The following is a 14352-nucleotide window of genomic DNA, read 5'->3' as shown; positions in this document are numbered from 1 at the left end:
AAATGAGGCAACTAACAGAACGCTTGTACACGACTCCATCATGTCAACCTGACGTCCATGGTGTACAAAGTTTCGTTCCAGACAATATTAGCCTGCGGATAAAATCAAATTCGTTATGCAAATAAGCACCGGTAATAAAACCTAGTCATTATTGCAAATGCGACGATAAATTTCAAGTTCCAAATTAATCGATCATCTGAAATTGAATGTTCAGGGTTTAGAAGATGCCTAATATAACCACCTTTCCATAAATCGCTTCTGAATTCATTGCTTTCAGAAACAAGAAATACCGGTATTAATGAATGCAATTAGTTTGCGAAGAAATAATGACACAACTCCTTAGATGTGAGCCCATGATAAATTTAAGGGGGGTAGGGGGATCATTTAAGACCCCTAATAGTATTTTACATTCCGCTAGGTAACTTTTACTACAATACGAGTCCGGAATATAAACGAGTACTCTAATAAGATAAGAATAGTATGATACTCTATTTCACTCGGTCTTTATAATATTGTATGAATTGATTACATTAAAAAAATTAGCACTCCCAAATAATAATAGCAGAATATTTGAAAAATTATATATAGGAGTCAATTCTATAGCTTTCTGATATTTTTCATTCAATGAAGTTGTCAGAAACATATACATATTTTACAATTCAGAAATCCCAAAGAATGATAATAGGTATCAATAGAATGAAAATCACCAATTTTAGTTGAACAAAATATATGACGAATGATAATTAGGAGTCAACTCCATAGTTTTCAAAATTTTTCATTCATTAAAGTTGGTAGGAAAAATTATTTGTGGTTGACAATGTTTCGTGGTACATTTCATTAGTTCGCACTTCCATTGTCTAATCATATATATAAAAATGGATGTTTGTTGGTTGATTGGTTGGTTGGTTGGTTGGTTGGTAAGTGATAAACTTTTACATCGCTCAACCGATCGTGATGAAACTTGACATGTATAAGTCATTTTTCATAGAGAAGGTTTTAGGCTATCAATTTTTCTGTAACTTGCCACTAGATGCCGCTGTAGAACAATTTTTTGAAAGCACTGTTTTGTTCACTGAAAGCACCGTGTTAGGAATTACATGTTAAAAAGTAAGACCTCGATAGTCCTTAGCTCGCACAAGTTTTTCAACTTCTGAGTGTTGTCGTTCGAATGGGAGCGACAGCTGATTAACGGAAAACATATTTTAATAACGCTGCGCACGCCTAAGGTCGTTGATTCTGATTCTGTCAAAACATTAGAGCAGCAGCGATACAGCAACATAGTACTATTATGATATAAATTGATTTGAAATTCCTAAAAAAATCTATGATTAGCTGAAAAATAACAATTATATCAAGCAAAATAACTTAAATTACAATGGAATAAAATACAAGCAACAACCAAAAAATTGAACTATTAACACGAGATGAAAATTAAAAAAAATAATAACAAGAATGAAAATTAAAAACTGAAAGATTATCTGTAAAGAAATGAAAAAGATTAGCTAAAAAATAACAATTATATCAACCAAAAAAACTGAAATTACAATGAAATAAAATACAAGCAACATTCAAAAAATAAAAAATTGAACTATTAACACGAGATGAAAATTTAAAAAAAAATTAACAAAAAATTAAAATTAAAAATTAAATGATTATCTGTGAAAAAATGAAAAAGATTAGCTGAAAAATAACAATTATATCAACCAAAAAAACTGAAGTTACAATGAAATAAAATACAAGCAACAACCAAAAAATCAAAAAATTGAACAGGAGATTGAAAATATTTTGGTTGTTGCCTGTATTTTATTCCATTGTAATTTCAGTTCTCTCGCTTAATATAATTGTTATTTTTCAGCTAATCTATTTATTTTTTTTTACAAATTTTTTCAGTGATTTCAAATGAATGTATACCATAGTAGACAATGGAAGTCCGAATTAATGAAATGCAGGAAAAATTACAACTGAAAATGTCTAAACTGTGTTGATAGATATAGGTCCAGATGAAATGAAAATTACCAATTTTAGTCAGGCCGAATAGTATAAAAATATAATTAGGAGTGTTTCATAATTAAATGACATTTTTCATTCAGTACGGTGGATTGAAGAGTAGTTTTTCCCTGAAAAATATCAGAGAAAAAGACGCCCACTACGTATTTTCTCAGTTGACTATGACTTTGAATAATGACAGTTACTTCAATAATGATTGTATGTCGTTATTATCATAATCTGAGTTTTTGTCAATATGGTAAAAAAATATTGTAAACACCTCATACATTTTGTACAGATTATCATTTTTGAGTGAGAACTGGTCAAAGATCGAAACTAAAAGGTAGTCGCTTTCAAAAGCGACAAGATAAATTTTTGGCTCAAATAAACCGACAAATCAGTTGTAGCCGAACATGTTCTCAAAGAGGGCACTCATATATTCTACTCATCCCAAAATTACTACCTATAAATATATAGAGAGGCAATAGAAATTCAGAAACACAGGAATAATAATTTCCACAGAAAGGCAGAGGCAATCAATATTGATGAAATCTGGCTACCTGTCCTTAATTGTAAACAAACAAGGTCAATATAACACCGGAAAAAAGCTTCGACACAATGTCAATAAAATTCTGATGTCCCTTTTTCTGCTCTCCGATTGTAGTTGAGGGTTATTTGATTATTATATTTTTTATGATTCTTCAACTGAAACTGTAATATTATTATGAAAAATGAGAAATGGAACATTTTATGTGGTTCATGAATAAAAGGGTTGGAAACATAGAAAGTTTCATTTCTCATTTTTCATGTTGATCTCCTACCACGTAGTAACGGCTACATTAATCAACCTATTGGAATAGTATACAGTACCTCATTACTGGAAAAAATTTGGCCTTATAAAAAGTTGACTTGAATGAAATAATGTATTTGTTTTCAATTACAGAAACATATAAAAAATACAAATTATGAAATTAAGAAACAACAAAAAATTAATTGGCCCTTCGGGGCGACTCGATTGTTTCCAGTGGCGCAATTGCTCTTTCAGCTGTAGGAATGAAATGTAGGGTGTCTCCAGAGGCTCCAATGAATTCAAGATATTGCCAGAATATTTAGTGACACGACTATAGTCAAACTTAAACCAGTACGTTTCGTCTTTGACCAATGAATAATAATGACCATATTCAACGCCGGAACCACAGTGAACAATGACTGCATGAAGATTATAATAATAGTCTGCTATATTGAAGTGTTCATCTATTTCGAACCTTCGTAAGAGTTTGGTGCTTCACAAGTTGAGTCATGTTTGAAGATCGTCAGTGTTACAATTAGATTGACTGGTGTCTCAGCTATGTTTGTTGTCTTATAATAGTCAGTTAGTTTGGCGCATATTTGGTAATACAGTTGATCATCACCTATTCTCAGATGATTCAACAATAAGCTCTGCACGGACTGGTTATATTATCAGTCATATTAGGAAACGCTAGTTGAAGTTCTAGAAAGTCACATACGTTTTTGCTACCTCTTGAACATCTACTACAAAGTGAACTAGTGAGGATTTTTTTCATCAAAAAGATCTACAAACACAAGGCGAGATAGACTGTACGGAGTCATTGAATCCCGAGCGCTCAGGAGTATTGATTCTGCTAATTTTCTGCTCACGAAGAGTGATGTTCAACAAGAACCCCCAGAATTCGGAACAATCCTCTTGTTGTCCTAACGAGTATCTAGTGAATTTCAAAGACTCCAGAAAATCGGTTAGTGGAAAAGATGATACATTCTCACGAAACTTTAGCTGTGTAGCTGCATAAACAGGTGTTTGAGTTTGGTAAATAATTAGGAAACATTCTTGTATTCATTCATCGTTTAAACCTCGTTCTTGAGATTCTTCGTCATGAACAACACTTGTTAAATGGTATTCATGTAGAAAGTGTTTCCTAAATTATCCAATCCAAGATTTTCAGAATAACTGCCTACTGATCCTTCCAATTGATGAAGGGTTTCGCAGAGGGGTCGATTCTGATCTTTCTCCATGAAGCTCTTCCACTGAGAGAATTGCATGATTAATACACACTTCATGAGGACCATTTTTCTGATACTTTGGTAGGACTCGAACATCTGAAAATATGATCATTCCATATATTCCATTCCATATAATGAAATCACCCCCAACAATTGTTATTCCATTGAAAATAAATTCAAATTAATGAAAAGTTGACTTTACAATTGTAGGAAAACCAGTAGTTAAACTATTCAAAGAATCGCAGTTCCTTCAATTAAACTTTCTTAATTATTCCTCATCTTGCAATGAATGTTTCTTAATTATAATCACAAGCATTGTCTTTGAATTCGTATTCCGTTGTTAAAACACATTAAGGAACGTTAACGTCAGGGTAATCTTATATTCGAAAGCTGACGCGATTTCATGTCTACAAGAGCTTATTGTCGATGTTAAACGCCTTCAATCCTATTACTTCTTGGAATTGTGAGCAGTTTAGGATTACGTAGAGAAACGAGAATACATCCGAAAATATCTTAAACGGATCTATTTTATTCATTGAATCTGGGGGTGAATGGTTTTAGTTAGAGAAATAGTAAAATTTTATAAACATTTTGTTATTTATAAATATTACTGGAGTTTTTTCCCCAACACCAAATCGTTATTTTTAACACCTCGACACATGTTTCGATCGCCAAGTGATCCTCTTCAAAGAGGAAGATTAGAACTCTTCCTCTTTGAAGATGATCAAAGAGGAAGATTAAAACTCTTCCTCTTTGAAGATGAGGAGAAGAGGAGAAGAAGATGATCTAAACACGTGTCGAGGTGTAAAAAATAACGAACTGGTGTTGGGGAAAAAACTCCAGTAATATTCATTACTACACCAAAGGTTCCAAACAGTGCATCATTTTGTTATTTCACATTATGAATAATCTTCACGTTAGTTTGAAATGTAAGTTATTTCTGACATTTATTTACTTAGAATATATTAATACATTTCCTATACTTATACTTTTGAAAAGCCCTTTCGAAACAACTACTTTGATATAAACATTGAATTACAAGAACTATTTTCATTTGAAAATTAAATCATACAAAAATATTTTTTCCTATTCAGTTTGTACTTCAAACGTTCGTTATGGAACTGAATCAGATATCACTCATAGGATTGCTACACAATATGGAAGATGACAAAGGTAAACATTTCACTCAGATGGAACTCTGCCATGTTTCTAAAAAGATAATTGTCTTATTGTCTCTTCAGTTTGAACCAATTTTCTAGTTAGTAGGTTCTGGCAAATGCCTTTGTGAAGACAAATATATCTGAGAGATATTTGTAAAAATCATGTACTTCTCGATTGTCCTGCAAAAAGGCCTTGCTGTTCCTTAATCAAATGAACACTTACAGACCGGTTTCGTGGTGTTGCTCCTCATCAGTGCAGGACAGATCTTACAAATACAGCAATGTCACATGATACTAGTTTTTGCTCTCAAAAAATGACGATTATTTTGAATGATTTTCAACCTCTTCAAATTAGAGGAATTTTCATGAAGAAAAGAGAAATGAAACTGTTTTTTACAACTTTTATTTGTAGTTAACGTTACTGCAGTTTCATCCATTACGGACATTTCCAAACTTATGCAATAAAGTTTATTGTATAATACAATAAAGTTTATTGTAAAAGTTTGAGAATAAGGTTATGTAATGTTTGGTTAGCTTAGCTTAGGTTAGGTCAAGTAAGATGAGATTAGGTTAGGTTAGTTTGAGTTGAACTTATTCATCGATTATGATTTCGCATGGAGATGTATACATGACAAACAAAATTATGGTCTATTTTCCGATGTGGAGAATGGGATTCTTCATAACTAGCTTTAGAGCACAAACCTCAAGCTAGATATGAAGATCATTTGTTTAAACACGGAAGATACATATCAACATGTACTAGAATACCCGGCTTCATTGCATATATCAGTAAACAAAACATCCAATATTAAAGCATGTTTCAGACATATATAGTTACTTCTTTGTATGAACTACACATCTGTGTATATAGTTTGTTTTGGAAGTAATTATGTTTTTCTCTTTTTTGTAAGATTCCCACATTGTTTATGTGTGAAGATGAAGAAGTAGTTAGCAAAAACCTTTCTTTCTCTAGCTATTTATTGTTTCCATTATTGCTTTTCTTGAATGTGAGTTTTTGATTTTATTCCATAAGGTTTCATAAAATTTCAATCCAGTATATATTATCTGAGTTTCAAGATACCTACTGTAGGTGTGAAGGATTCTTTTTCAACTTTTCATTCGATATTTATTTTATTCTATCGATTTGATTGAATTTGAAATTTGAAATTCATCATCCTATATACAGTTTGTAGAGGTTTTATATTATGCTACCTTGTACATCTTCTCTCCGAAACAAGTTCTAACTTTAAAGAAAAATTAATTGCAGTTAATAAGAAAGTTGAACAGAAAAGTTTCAAGATAGCTTCATTGGAAAAACATTTAATTTTGCTCTAAGGGGTTATTGTTTTCGGAATTCACGGAAATCATTTTATAACTGTAGAGTGTATCGAACAAAAAACTATCCTCCAGACGATACTTCATAGACTCGTCGTCTTTAGCCAGCCAGACAACTAACTCATCAGTTTTCGAAACTAGCCGCATTCTTTCAGGGAAGAGAATGAGTCATTTCAGTTGTTTCAACCTTTTCCACCTCTCCGTTATTTTTGGTGAAAACGTTTAATGCGACCACTTATTTTCTCGTTTTATTCTCATTTCCTGGAGGAAATAATTTTGAAACTTATATTTGAACAGGAGGGGGGATTTCCGCTCGATAGCGGTGACAAATGTTTGTTTTGTGGTATTTGGCGAGCAATTTCAACATCGGCTATTTTCTAATGGCAAAGTTCTTTACAAGGTTGCCAGCGCTCAATACATCTTGAGATAAAGATTCTCAAAGCTCCACGTGAATGTGATATTAAAAATTTTATTTCAGTATGACCATGGAAGAAATGTTCATACAAAACATTTCCGTCCTCTTCGATCCAAAATTGAAATTTGTATAAAAAGCCGCTTCCTCTATTTTGAATATAACTAACAATTCAGAATGGAAATTCTGAAATTCATGTGCTCAATTGAATTATTTCACAAGACAATATTTTGAGGACACAACAAATCATATTTCTACGACTCCCTAACTTGACTAGTGTGACTCCAATCCTCAATATCCTCCTGTTATATCCTCCAAAGCGCGTTGGACGTTGTCCACAGTTGGTGCCTGAAGGAGCAGATGTCTGTCAACCCCAGCAAAACTGAGTTAATCCCCTTCACCAAGAGAAGAAAATTGGACGATCTAACGCCACTTTCCCTCATTGGTGTGGTCATTCCATTTAGAACGGAGGTGAAATATCTTGGCATTTTCCTTGATAAAAGACTCACCTGGAACGCTCACTTGGAAAAAGTTTTACACAAAGCCAGACTGTCTCTATGGACATGTCGAAGGATTTGTGGTAAAACTTGGGGTTTAGGTCCTAAACAAATCCATTGGATTTATGTGATGATTGTCAATCACTTACCATGCAATTGCTTGGTGGCCGAAGGCTTTACAGAAAACGGCCCAAGCAAAGCTCTCTGGCTCACAGAGACAGGCTATCAGTGGTGCCATCAGTACCACACCGTCATTGGCCATGGAGATCCTTCTATATCTACGTCCTCTCCACATTTTTCTGGAAAGAGAGGCTAGATGAACTGCATACAGACTTGTGCACATTGCCAATTGCACAAATCATTTCAATGCAGAGTGCAACATACTGTTGGTTGACAGCATTCTGGAAATGCCTCCACTTTATGCCTCCAGCTGTCAACTACGAACTGCCTTATAAAGTACTATTTCCGAGTAGAGAGGACTGGATCCTCCGGGAGAAGGAAATATTAAGAGCAGATAGTTGTTGGTTCACAGATGGATCGAAAACACCTTCTGGTTCTGGTGCAGGTGTTTCCAGTCGCAGACCCAGGACAGAGTTATCTACCTGCCTAGGAACTCATGCGACTGTATCTCAAGCGGAAATTTACGCTATTGGAATAATCCAACCTCACTCACAAGTCAATAAAAATATTCTCGGACAGTCAAGCGGCGTTAGAAGCTCTTGGCTCCTACCGAGCAACGTCTAAATTGGTAGCAAACTGCCAAAAACGACTCTCCTCGATAGAAAGACTTAACAATTTGTCTCTGGTCTGAATTCCTGGCAATAATGGCATGTAAGGCAATGAAGCTGCAGACTCTCTTGCAAAGGAGGATGCTACAAGCGGCTTCATTGGACCAGAACCTGTCATTGGCATCGCTTTGGGCTTTGCCAAACAAACACTGAACACCTGGATGGCAAGAAGATTTATGGACTTCTGGCAGAAGTCCATACTTACTTACTTGGAAAATGAGGTGAATTACAATTGTGTACATAAAATATTGTCTAGATTATACCTACTAACTATCAATCAATGCCCAGAATTGTAGGAGATGAACTGGGTCCAATATTATGGAGATGTGGAAAATCAGTCTCGAATACTTGTATTTGTCCAGTCTAAATGAATCAAAGTGTTGAAATTATTAGCTGATTGATTTGAGAATGGAAACCAGTGGTGCCCTTGCTGGATTCCTTATTCTTGATATATTGAACATCAGGGTAGAAAGTTGATTGTATTATTTATTATTCTGTGCAGAAATATCATACACTTCAAGCTTCTTCGTTGTTCCAAAGATATTATTTTGAATTCCGATCTCAAATGATAAAAGCATGATGCTCGCCTGAACACAAAACCCAGAATTCTATTAGCAGATTTTGCATTTTTTTTATATGACTGGAAAATGAGAATTGTGAATTATATGTTACTCCAAAATCTTTTACTTCGGTTTTTCTTTCTAGAACCCCTCCATTCATTTGATACGCAAAACTATTTCGTTCTTTCAGACGAGATATTGGGATTACCGAACATTAGGGGTAGTGGAACTCATCTTTACTCTTAAGTTCTCTTCAACACTTATTCTGCTTCTATTCTATATTTATTTTTTATGTACAAGAGTTCAGAAAATCCACTCTCGCACAAGTAATTCATAACAAATGGCATCAAAAATAGCAGAGCTTGCCAGAAGAATAAAGGGTAATCGGTTTTACATCCGATCCAGAAATTAGTTGAAGATTTCTCTTTAAAATAATCTTTTTTGGAACTCTCTTCTGTAATGTCGATAAAACTTTCTCTTAGTTCCAGTTCATTTGGTGAGGTTCCCGAAAAAGGATTTCTGATCCAGTCCACTTTCAAATAATCTTCAGAGAAATACTTCATAAAGCTTTTTTGAAAGCCTTCCAAGTGAACAATGATATCTGCAACTGCATCTGGCATTGGAGATATTTCATTTTCTTCAAAAAATGCAAAAAATGATGATAAGTCCCTGAAGTCCCAAGTTCAATGTGTTGAGTTTGTCAAAAATGTCGGCTAGGTAAGCCAATCTTGACAACCATTCTTCATCAGCAAACAATTTTTTCATGTCATGATTTTTTCACTTAAAAACATGAAAACTTCTGATCTCAGTTCGAAGAGACGGTTCAAAATTTTTCCGTCAGATAACCACCTCACTTCTGTATGCAGGAGTAAAGTTTTGAACTTGCCACCCATTTTTTCACACATCAAGGAGAATAATCTTGTGTTTAGAGCCCCAGCCTTTATGAAGTTAATAACTTTCACAGCATCTGATAGAAAGGAGTTGAGATTTTCCGGCATACCTTTAGCAGTTAATGCTTCTCGATGGATGACACAATGCGTACTTTTTCATTCAGGAGCAACTCCCTTCATTTTTGCTGCTAGTTCTATCAATTTTCCTGACATAGCTTTTGCCCCATCTGTAAACAAGCCAATAACTTGGACCAGGGAATGCCTACTTTGAGCACATATTCATCAATTACCTCAAAAATGAGTTTCGTTGTGGTATTTGATTCAAGTGGTTTGCAGACAAAAACTCTTCTATCACCTCTTCATTATAATCAAATCGCACGAAAACAAGTAGCTGCGTCATGTTTGTGACATCAGTGCTTGAAGTGCAAAATAAAAGCATTCTTGGAGTTTTAAAGCCAGTTGTTCTTCAATATTATTAGACATATCGGCAATTCTTCTTTTCACTGTGTTATTTGACAATGGTATTTTTTTAATTTCTTTGGCTGCCTTTTCTCCTAACACTCTTGAACCATATCCACAGCGGCCGGTAACACTCTTGAACCATATCCACAGCGGCCGGCAGTAAAAGCGTCCCACCTGTTGTGCGAGGCTTTCCATCTTTTGCAATTCTGAAACTAGCAAGCTTTGACGCCTTTATCAAGTTAGTATCAGTATTGACAAACTTCGTCAAACATTGGGTTTCTTTCTTTGAAAAATTAGATTTTCATTTGGAAAATTGAATGGGCTTGCTTACCAATTAAATCAGGGTGCTTGGTATTTTGGTGTCGCATCAGTAAAGAAGGCTTCATGGATTGGTTCTAAAGTGTTTGAAGACATACAACAGTCCCTGGCTTTACTATAAAACCGTACTGTTAGTAACTTTCATCGTATTTACGATTGGCCGGTAATTTAGGTTTTTTAGCACAATACTTTCAGGTAGAAAAGGACGTCAGAAATCGTTTCATAGTTCAGTTTTCTCATACGAAATCAGAATCAATAATTACAACACCCACAACGAACCTGTAATGCCAAGTGAAAGTAAAAGACAACCCTTTTAAAGACCCTCAGGTGAAAAATGAAACACCCTTTATTTACCAAGTGTACCATCTGGGGATTCCTAGGTAAAATTTATCCAGTGTTTTATTGTTTTATTAGCTAGGAATTATAAATTCTAATGTAATAGGAAAACAAAGATGTCAGGTCAAGATGGTGAATTGTGGAACGAGCGAACGGGCGTTGTCGTGAAGCAGAATCGGTCCTATTCTGTTGAGCAACTTTTGGTACATTTCGTCGAAATCCTCACAGTGGGACTATCCTGTGATGTTTAGACCGGTTGCAGAAAGTTGTAATGAGTCACACCAGCCGCTGACCACCATACAGTAACAATTGTCTTTTTTGGTGTGTTTTCGCCTTTGGAAAGAGTGTGAGTGGCTCATCGGTGTCCAACCACTGTCCTGAGTATCTCCTGTTGTAGTAGAGAATCCCACGTGACGATCCGATCCAAAACAGAATCGTTTTGGTTGCACAAAATCAAAAAAGAACAAACCTGGAATCGTGACAATTTCTGTCGATCAATCAAATTTTGGAGCACCCAGTTTTGGAGTTCTATGAGCTTTCCAATACGATCCAATACGATCAAAAACCGCATGAGTGCTGACGCCCACTTTTTACGCCATCCCACGCACCATTTGTGATGAGCTAATCTCCACCAGGGTCCTCAAGTCCTCGTCCTGGATTGCCTCAAATCCTCGTCCTGGATTGGTTGACCACTTCGAGGCTCATCTTCGAAACCAAAATCTCTGGAACGAAATGTCTGTTTAATTTTTTGGGCTGTTTCGGCAGTGCTTTGGATTAATTTGAATTCGTTGAGAAAAAATTGGCCAAAAATCGCTTCACAATATCTAATACTATTAGGCTGAAAAGCTCTATTGATTAGTACATACCACGAAACAGTTGAATAAATATTCATTGAGATATGGAGCTACAAAAAGAAATTACATAAAAATGGACAAGAATTTGAAACAAGCTAACATAAAGGTGTATGAGTGGAGAATAAATAATTCTGAAACGAGTCAACATACCATGAGACGTCCAATGAAAAATATTTCAACTTGACTACCTTATGAAAAACTTCCCATTCTCACAGCACTCCAAATAATGAAACTTTCACGTCGTTATACTCGAATCCAGTTTCCCGATGTGGAAAATTGATACTTTTCATGTTTTGCTGACTCCAGCGTGATTCGGTTTATTGCGTTGTTTATCCACCTGGAATTCTGTGGAGGAAAAAGTTCGAGATGATATAGAATAAATCGTTAAACGAGCAGAACTGGTGTAGATATGACAAGAAATCACTTAACTCATATAAAAGTTCGAGGAGTAGTGTTATCCGAAGATAAACTTGACCGTCGCGAAGAGATATATAAATTTATTATCTACCTGAAAAACTTATGAGGATTGTTCAACAATTTATAAAGGAAAGTATTTCCAGAAATCAAATCATTCGCCCCTTCCAACGATCCTACCCAGAAGGTTCTAGCAAATGACTGTCGAAAAACAACTATTTCTTTTGCTAATACCATGACGAAAATACGAACATTGAATTATATCTGAAAGAAGTTTTATCGAAAGTAATAACAGAAGACGTCAAAACTGTATCCATTTTCAACGTAACCATTGTTATTTGTCAATACCAAAGCAAACAGCATGATGTTACAATGAGTTAGTAGGAGGACAAGAGAATTGTATTGTTAAAATTAATTGTGCCTTGACATAAGGCCGCAGAGCCGGCACCCGACTTACTTGATGTAGCTAAATGCATTTTCATTTCACAGAATAATGTTCTGATTCGAATTGAAAATGTCTTATTATACCAATAAGTTTGATAAAAAAATTCAGAATACTAAACATCATATATAAATTGTTCTTGGTGAGGTCATGTAGCAATTTAATTTACATTCAGCTCTCCTGTATCTGTCCATTAAATCCATCGGTGATTTTTATTTTATCTACATATTCAATTGAAATGAGTAAGGGTTTAGTACCTGTCAGATGTCTTTATGCAAAGTTTAATCATTTAGTCACGATCATATCGACTATTTGATTCCATTGGTTCAATTTGCTCAGGATAGTGACAGTTCCTCACGCTGTCACTTACAGTAATGTGTAAAAGAAGTATAATTGAGATATATCAAGTACGGAATAATAAATGTAGAAATTGTAAAACAACTGTTGCGTGTGAAATATTTCTACTTATGTGTTGTCGTTTGCAATTATTGGTAATTGTATATAATCGTCAATACCAGTAATTGTTGATTTACTTGACGCACTTTCCACATCAGAAAATAGACATACATTAATTTCACATAATGAATACATGTTATTTGAATCTGTTCAACAGAAATGACAGTAAAACGAAATTAAATCAGTCTTTTAAACAGTCTTTTGTCCAGCATCTTCAATCGAGTCATTATCCGATGAAGAACATTAGTGAGGAGATCCAACCAGTCTGGTGCTTTACTATTTTTACGTGAAGTGTCGGTCAAGGGAAATTTCCACTTGACCGTGTTTAATACAATGTTATAAGTGATTGACACGGTGCAAATAGATTTATAAACTAGCATACAATGAAATTTCTGGAAAACATTTTCAAAAAGAAAGAATGAATGAAAAAATCACAGAAATGTTTCATACATTGCCCACTTACAGATGTTATAATACTTTCTAAAATTCTTGCTGATGAAGTTATGTTTGCAATAACAGCAGGCCTGGGACTGAACCTTGAGAAACACCATACCCCAATAATTTGTTTTGAGAGACACAGCCTTAGAGAAATCTGGAAACAGACTTCAGTTCAGATCTTCTTGAGTCCTTGACAATCGTCTGCAACATCTCTTTTGACTGTCTGCTTTGTAGAGCATCCTAGGCATAAACCCCTCTACCGTACTGATGATGATAACCTAGCCCAAACGAAACATTGCTATTTTGAATTCTTCATTATTACTTACATTATTACATTACTTTATGGTAATTCATGATCACTTTCATTTATACGACCGAAACCGGTCGTATAAATAAAATCTACCAGTGGTATTTAGACAAAAGTGTTTTTATTCATTTCATTCAAATTCTTCATTCATTAATTGTCTCTGTTAAAGTTCATATCAATAGGGTCATTCAGTCAAGTCTGATCTTGTGTTTTTAAGTATTTTGATATTGCTTTGCATCCGGAATACAATGAAGAAAATTTCAAGAAACGCTACTTAAAAATTGCGCATTCTCAGAATTTTTCAAAACCTAGTGTGACGTCAAGGGATATGTGTGATTATCGGTGCAGTGGCTTAACCACTTTTAACTGTTACAAAGAGAAGCATTTCATGTTTGAGGTTTGAGTGAAGATGTGTTCAGTTCAGGATGATTCCATTGAGGCAAACTCAAGTATTTTCTTGAATGTGAAATATACAATATTCCAATATAATGATGAGAATTTTGGTAGTGAAATGAGAGGAATCGAAGTTCAGAGGTGACCATGAATTATAAATATTATAAAATATTTTCGATAATTCAGTAATACAATGTGTACATGGCTGAAATTTGGAAAAATCGCTAATCAGGTACTTTTTCCTAACGGTAAGAAAGCATCATTAGCTTATGACTACTTCTCAAG

General features: G+C 34.6%; 1 protein-coding gene across 6 annotated transcripts in view; it reads right to left on the bottom strand.

Moving 5' to 3' along the window:
- The window catches only part of Dh31-R (Diuretic hormone 31 Receptor), a 373426-nt gene that overhangs the window by 258310 nt on the left and 100764 nt on the right, over positions 1 to 14352 (bottom strand). Inside the window, exon 1 of one of the 6 annotated variants that reach the window (XM_074170883.1) lies at positions 11233 to 11482. The exons of the other annotated variants lie outside the window; for them this stretch is intronic. The gene's annotated coding sequence lies outside the window, so the exon portion shown is untranslated. Of the gene's footprint in view, positions 1 to 11232; positions 11483 to 14352 lie in introns of those variants that run through there. 6 annotated transcript variants of the gene reach the window in all.

The sequence above is a fragment of the Leptinotarsa decemlineata genome, unplaced genomic scaffold (genome assembly GCF_025532065.1).
Source record: "Leptinotarsa decemlineata unplaced genomic scaffold, Ldec_3_MD MMD2_tig00000008_RagTag_RagTag, whole genome shotgun sequence".
NCBI classification, from domain to species: domain Eukaryota; kingdom Metazoa; phylum Arthropoda; class Insecta; order Coleoptera; family Chrysomelidae; genus Leptinotarsa; species Leptinotarsa decemlineata.
This window is presented reverse-complemented; position numbering and strand designations above follow the sequence as displayed.